Source organism: Carica papaya, chromosome 1, assembly GCF_054855325.1.
Source record: "Carica papaya isolate Zhongbai chromosome 1, ASM5485532v1, whole genome shotgun sequence".
In the NCBI taxonomy this organism is placed as follows: domain Eukaryota; kingdom Viridiplantae; phylum Streptophyta; class Magnoliopsida; order Brassicales; family Caricaceae; genus Carica; species Carica papaya.
Window position 1 is genome coordinate 15,001,246 of NC_142309.1, and position 8,164 is coordinate 15,009,409.

General features: G+C 35.1%; 1 pseudogene; it reads left to right on the top strand.

The window, feature by feature from the left end:
* The first annotated feature begins 1,388 nt into the window (after positions 1-1,388).
* LOC148270355 (uncharacterized) lies at positions 1,389-7,596 on the top strand (annotated as a pseudogene).
* Positions 7,597-8,164: the final 568 nt, after the last annotated feature.

Consider the following 8,164-nt stretch of genomic DNA (forward strand, 5'->3'; position numbering starts at 1 on the left):
CATTTGGTATCAGAGCATTGGTTCACCAAGTAAATTAGTCTATCCTTATTTTGTTATCTTTATTTTTATTATTTCTTATAAAAAAAAAAGAGACAAATTTGCATTCAGCAAAAAAAAAAAAAAATCACATTAGCCTAATTTGCTTAATTGGGCAAAACACATTTCCACATATTATACCTTGTGTAATTGACACAACTGCTGTTATTTCCCTTTTATTTATCTCATATAACATTCAAATACATTTAAAATTTAAAAGGGAAACTCGTTTCAAGGTTGTTTGTTTGGTTGAGATTGTTTGTGTAATTTTAATCCAAAACTGTTTGTATCACTTAATTTGAGTATTTTGGTTGATAATTTGTGGTTTTATTAGAGAATTACAAGTTTCGTGCATTAAACTCCATATTCACCATTTTTTTTCTTGCAACTTTAGTTTTTATTTAATATTTCTGCCCATTTGCTTCTTATTACATCTTGAGGTAATAATATTGATTCGTTGTTGCCTAATTAACATAAAAATCATCATACACTTATTTCTATATCAGGTGTGTGCTCTTCATTGTTTAGATTGTTCTAGTTCTCTTTTAGAGTTGAATTCGTGTATCTTGTTTCTTTAGGAATTTTTTGTTATCTCTAATTAAAATTGAGTACATAGTAATAATTAATTGTTGTTTGAATTGGCCATTTTGTATGAATTTATAAAAGATTGCTTGATTGTTAAAAAATAAGAGAGTGTGAGCTTAAAAGAGGGTAAAAGCCAAAATTGAGTGAAACACGAGTGCCCATACTACGAGAGTAAACACGTGAGTGAGTGATTTGTTAGGTTGCAATCTATTTTGTCTGTCATTAAAGTTTCATATTTGAAGATGGAGCCACAAGGGAGTGAAAGAACATCAAAAGATCAAGAATTCATCCTCAAAGCAATGCAACAACAATTTGAGAGGACTCAACTAGTTATTGGCAACATGAATGAGAAACTGGAGAAATAACAACGTGAGTTAAATTCCATGAGAGGGGAAGCTTCCCAAAACAATCCAGGGGCAAGAAGACTTCCAACACCACTTTTTGATGAGGAACTGGAGGAAGAATTTGATGACCAAACTACTTTGGTCAATGAAGGTCGAAATTATGGTAGTGGTCGGAACAATCTTGATAAAAACATTGGGAGCATCAAAATGAAAATCCCATCGTTTCTAGGCAAGAATGATCCGAATGCTTATCTTGAATGGGAGTGCAAGGTGGAGCTTATTTTTGAGTGCCACAATTATTCGGAGGAGAAAAAGATAATGCTTGCAGCGGTGGAGTTTGGAGAGTATGCCATTGTGTGGTGGGATCAACTCATCACAAGTAAAAGGAGAAAATGAGATAGATCTATTTCCTCTTGGGCCGAAATGAAGGCTATCATGAGAGGGCGCTTTGTTCCTACTCACTACTATAGGGACTTACATCAAAAATTGCAAGGCCTTATACAAGGGAATAAGAGTGTAGAAGACTACTACAAAGAGATGGAGATAGCCATGATAAGGGCTAATATTGAAGAGGATCGGGAAGCTACTATGGCAAGGTTCTTAAATGGCCTTAACAAAGACATAGCCAACATTGTAGAGCTTCAACATTATGTGGAGATTGATGATATGGTGCACATGGCTATAAAAATTGAAATACAATTAAAAAGAAGGGGGAACACAAGGCAAGCCAACACTTACTCGGCCCAAAATTGCAATTGGAGACCGAATTGGAGGGGAGATAACAAGGCTGTCCAATTCAAAAGAGATGACAAAACCAAGCAAAAAGATGCTAATGATAATGAAAACAAAGGTATTTCTAACTCCCAAACACCTAGGAATACAGATATCAAGTGTTTCAGATGCTTGGGTTTTGGTCATATTGCATCTCAATGCCCAAATAAAAGGGTAATGGTGATGCGTGGTGATGGTGTTGAAATGGATGATGAGAATGATGTGGAGGATTGTAGTGATGGGGAAACACCTATGGAAGGTAGATTGTTGATTTCTAGACGTGCTTTGAATATGCAAGTAAGGAATGATGATGAGGGGGTTAAGTTGCAAAGAGAGAACATTTTTCATTCTAGATGTCTAGTGAATAGAAAATTGTGTAGCATGATTATTGATGGGGGTAGTTGTGTAAATGTAGCTACTACCTTATTTGTTGATAAACTGGGTTTGGAAACTACAAAACATCCTAAACCTTATAAGCTGCAATGGCTTAACAATAATGGGGAGGTGAGAGTTAATAAACAAGTGAGGGTGCCTTTTACTATTGGAAAGTATAGTGATGAGGTGATATGTGATGTAGTTCCTATGCAAGCTAGTCATATTTTGCTGGGTAGACCATGGCAATGGGATAGGAGAGTGATGCATGATGGGTATCTCAATAGGTACATGGTAGGAAAAGAGGGCAAAATGTATACTCTTCTTCCTTTAACCCCTAAACAAGTTTTTGAAGACCAAATGCAACTTGAAAAGTCCCATGATGAATTCGCACAAAGAGAGACCTAGAGAAAAAGAAAAAGAGAAAAGAAAAGAGAGTGAGAGAAAATTAGAGTGGAAAAATGAAGATCAAAAGGAAAAAAAAATAGAGATGCATTCGACCAAAGAAAAGAATGAGGGAAAGAAAATGAGCTTTTATGCTAAAATGAGAGATGTGAGGAAAGCTTTATTTTCTAACAAGCCAATTATTGTACTCATGTATAAGGAAGCTTATTTCTCAACTAACGAACTTGACCATTCTTTGCCAAGTGTTGTGGTTGAAGTTTTGTAGGAATTTAGTAATGTTTTTCCCGATGATCTACCTCAAGGTTTACCACCTTTGAGAGGGATTGAGCATCAAATTGGCTTCATTCCCGGGGCTACCATACCAAGTAGACCAGCCTATAGGAACCATCCCGAGGAGACCAAAGAGCTTCAAAGGCAAGTGGATGAGCTCTTACAAAAGGGGCACAATTGAGAAAGTTTAAGTCCATGAGCAGTGCCTATCTTATTAGTGCCCAAAAAAGATTGTAGTTGGCGTATGTGTGTTGATTGTAGAGCCATCAACAAAATAACGGTAAAATATCGACACCCAATACCTCGACTTGATGATATGTTAGATGAGTTGCATGGTGCTTGTGTATTTTCTAAAATTGATCTTAAAAGTGGTTATCACCAAATAAAAATGAAATCAGGAGATGAATGGAAAACTGCTTTTAAAACAAAACAAGGGTTATATGAGTGGTTGGTTATACCATTTGGCTTAACTAATGCGCCAAGTACTTTCATGCGTTAAATGAACCATGTTTTACGTGAATTTATTGGAAAGTTTGTGGTTGTCTACTTCGATGACATTCTTGTGTATAACAAATCTATTGATGAGTATGTCATGTATTTAAGGCAAGTGTTTGACACATTGCACAAATTTCAACTATATGCTAACATGAAAAAATTACATTTTGCATTGATCATATAATTTTCTTAGGATATGTCCCGAGTGCAAAAGGAATCGAGGTAGATAGTGAAAAGGTAATGGCTATTCAAGAGTGGCCGACACCTAAAAGTGTAAGTGAGATGCGTAGTTTTCATGGTTTTACAAGTTTTTATAGGAGATTTGTAAAAGATTTTAGTGTTGTTGCTACCCCTTTAACTGAAATCATGAAAAAAGATAAGGGGTTTGTTTGGGGAAAAGAACAAGAACATGCGTTTTCCTTACTGAAAGAAAAGTTATGTAATGTACCTTTATTAAGATTGCCTAATTTTGATTCAACTTTTGAAATTGAATGTGATGCCTCTGGGCTTGGGATAGGTGCTGTTCTTATGCAGGATAAAAGACCCATTGCTTACTTCAGTGAGAAGCTCAATGTTGCACAATTGAATTATTCCACCTATGACAAAGAGTTTTATCCTTTGGTAAGAGCATTAGAGACATGGCAACATTATTTGTTACCAAAAGAATTTATGATTCACATCGATCATGAATTTTTGAGGCATTTGAAAGGGCAAGGCAAGCTTAATAAATGACATGCAAAATGGGTAGAATTCATAGAGACCTTCCAATATGTGATCCAATATAAGCAAGGAAAAGAAAATATGGTAGCTGATGTGCTTTCAAGAAGGTACAGTCTTATCTCTACTCTTTCTACAAAGTTGTTGGGATTTGAGCATTTTAAAGAATTGTACATGATAGTGATTTTTTAAATGTTTATGTGACTTGTGAACATGCGGTATTTCAAGACTTTTATAGGCATGATGGTTTTCTATTTAAAAAGGAAAAATTATGTGTGCCTAATAGTTCTATTAAGGAGTTGCTTGTTCATGAAGCACATAGTGGTGGTTTAATGGGACATTCTGGGATTGACAAAACTTTGAGCATTTTACATGAACATTTCTTTTGGCTTAATATGCGCAAACATGTTGAGAAAATTTGTGCACAGTGCATCTCATGTAGGTAAGCTAAGTCTAGAGTTCAACCACATGGATTATATATGCCATTACTCATTCCTACACATCCTTGGGTTGATATTTCTATGGACTTTTTGTTGGGTTTGCCTAGGACTAGAAAAGGCCGAGACTCAATATTTGTTGTTGTTGATCGTTTTTCCAAAATGACACTTTATACCATGTCACAAAACAGATGATGCCACACACATAGCGGATTTGTTTTTTCGCGAAGTTGTTAGAATACATGGCATTCCTAAAACCATTGTGTCCGATAAGGATGTTATGTTTTTAAGCCACATTTGGTGAGTTTTGTGGTCCAGACTTGGGACCAAACTTTTATTTTCTACTACTTCACATCCACAAACGGATGGTCAAATTGAAGTAGTAAATAGAACACTTGGTACATTATTACGTGCTTTAATTGGAAGGAATGTTAAAACTTGGGAAGATATGCTACCATTTGTTAAATTTGCTTATAATCAGAGTATACATTCTTCTACTGGGTTTTCTCCTTTTGAAATTGTGTATGGTTTTAACCCTTAACTCCACTTGATTTGTTGCTTATTCCTATCAGTGACATTTCTAGTTTGGAATGACATAAGAAAGCAAAAATGGTTAAAACAATTCATGAAAAAGCAAGGCATTGAAAAGAAAAATGAACAAGTAGCATCCCATGTCAATAAAGGAAGACGCAGGATTTCATTTGAATCCGGAGATTGGGTGTGGGTTCATATGCACAAGGAACGATTTCCATCAAAACGGAAATCTAAGTTGGATGCTCGTGGGGATAGTCCATTTCAAATCATAGCCAAAATCAATGAAAATGCCTACAAAGTGGACCTACCAGGTGAGTATAGTGTTTCGGCTACATTTAACATATCTCATTTATCACCTTTTGAAATTGATGCAGGAATTGATTCGAAGACGAATCCTTTTGAGGGGAGGGGGAATGATGCAAACAAGGCTAAAAACACTCAAGATACTCAAAGAGCATCAGAAGGTGACTTGGAGCAAATTTCAAATGATGTAAACACAAATACAGTTCTAAACCTGAAAAGTATCAGCGGACAAGTAACAAGATCAAAGGCAAAGAAGCCTAAAGAGTTGCTCCAAGTTTTTACTCAAAAACATTTGGATGTGGGGTGGCCAATTGTGGAAAGTTCAAATATGAGCTTTTTGAACAGCCCAAATTCGTAACTTTAATTGGATTTAAGTGATTTGGGATAATTTGGGCTTGTTTGAGTCTTATTGATGATGGATGAATAAGCCTTGTGTATGAGCTGGATTAGTTGAGTTGTTTTAAGTATTTTGGATTGTTTTATTTTAGTTTGAGTTAATTAAGCCCATATAGTTAAGTATAACTCATTTTGGGCTTAAGTCTTGTCTTAGTGTTATTACAAGAATGAGCCCATAACTATTTGGTGCCACAAACAATTAGTGATGTTGGTTAAAAAGATTGGAGTTTCAAGGAGTTACATAACAATTACATGCCTATAATTAGCCTAGTTATTGTTGGAGTTACAATTGTAAATACCACATAATTAACCTAGTTATTGTGGGAGTTACAATTATAGTTATTGTATTGTAACTTATCATTGATTTCTTTGGCTATAAATACCGAAGGAACTCTTCTTTGTGGACACCAAAAGTTGTAATCAAACATTTCAGAATTGAGTTGAGAGTGTTTTAGCTTTCTTTTCACTTTATGCACAAGGTGTTGATTTGGAATACAACTGTTATCACTTGTATTTCAATTTTGATTTTCTATTTCAATTATTCTTGGTGCTTGTTTGGATTGGGTTCAAGGGATATCATTTATCTTTCTTGGGTTCTCTTTAATTTCTACCATTTGGGTGATTGAACAAATTTGATTCCTTTTTTACTTGTGATCTAAATTCTGTTCTAAACCGATTGGAGAGTTCTAAGGTTCATGCAAGGGTCTTGGGGTTCCGCATCATTTGGTATCAGAGCATTGATTCACCAAGTAAATTAGTCTATCCTTATTTTGTTATCTTTATTTTCATTATTTCTTACAAAAAAAAAAGACAAATTTGCATTCAGCAAAAAAAAAATCACATTAGCCTAATTTGCTTAATTGTGCAAAACACATTTCCACATATAACATTCAAATACATTTAAAATTTAAAAGAAAAACTCGTTTCAAGACTGTTTGTTTGGTTTATATTGTTTGTGTAATTTTTGGGGCTGTTTGGAAACAACTCATCTCAATTGAGTTTGTTTTCATCCAAAACTGTTTGTTTCACTTAATTTGAGTATTTTGGTTGATAATTTGTGGTTCTATTAGAGAATTACAAGTTTCGTGCATTAAACTCCATATTCACCATTTTTTTCTTGCATCTTTAGTTTTTATTTATTATTTCTGCCCATTTGCTTCTTATTACATCTTGAAGTAATAATATTGATTCGTTGTTGCCTAATTAACATAAAAATCATCATACATTTATTTCTATATCAAGTGTGTGCTTTTCATTGTTTAGATTGTTCTAGTTCTCTTTTAGAGTTGAATTCGTGTATCTTGTTTCTTTAGGAATTTTTTGTTATCTCTAATTAAAATTGAGTACATAGTAATAATTAATTGTTGTTTGAATTGGCCATTTTGTATGAATTTATAAAAGATTGCTTGATTGTTAAAAAATAAGAGAGTGTGAGCTTAAAAGAGGGTAAAAGCCAAAATTGAGTGAAACACGAGTGCCCATACTACGAGAGTAAACACGTGAGTGAGTGATTTGTTAGGTTGCAATCTATTTTGTCTGTCATTAAAGTTTCATATTTGAAGATGGAGCCACAAGGGAGTGAAAGAACATCAAAAGATCAAGAATTCATCCTCAAAGCAATGCAACAACAATTTGAGAGGATTCAACTAGTTATTGGCAACATGAATGAGAAACTGGAGAAACAACAACGTGAGTTAAATTCTATGAGAGGGGAAGCTTCCCAAAACAATCCAGGGGCAAGAAGACTTCCAACACCACTTTTTGATGAGAATGATGTGGAGGATGAAATGCCTCCTTTGGAGGATTGTAGTGATGTTGAAACACCTATTGAAGGTAGATTGTTGGTTTCTAGACGTGTAGTTGCAGCAGGATTCTCTCTTTTGAATCCCAAGAGCGCGCCTTTTTTAAATCAGCAACTACATGTGACTTAAGCCTTGGTCAAGGCTTGGTTGAGTGTAATCCTGACTCCCTCTTGCTGCTTTGGCTACTAGTCAAGCCCAAGGATTGGTTGTGCTTATCCTTTTTACTGAGACGTAAGCCTTGGGCGAGGCTTACTTCGGCGTATCTGAGATTTGTGAGCATGTCGATACCTTAGCCTTGCCTGAGACTTGAGTGTGTGCTCCAAAGTCTATTGCTGCTGCTAAGTCTAAGCCTTGCCCAAGGCTTAAATGGTGATAGATAGTTGTTTTGCAATTCTTGCTCTTTTTACACTGTTCTTCTAGATTCGGGCTTTGTCTCCTTTTCTATGTCAAAAAGGACAAAATAGCTTTAATTAGATAGTAAATAGTTCAATTAAGCACTCAAAAGTGGATGATGAGAATGTTATTTTTGCACACTATCAAACTCCATCATACTTATCTTGTGCTTTCCCTCAAGCACTACACAGTACATACCATGAATCCTCATCTCCTCACTTTCAACTACCTAATCCCAATCATTCCATCACAACTTGCATGTTACACCTCAACCCTCGAGTTACAAAAATAACCATCAACTAGT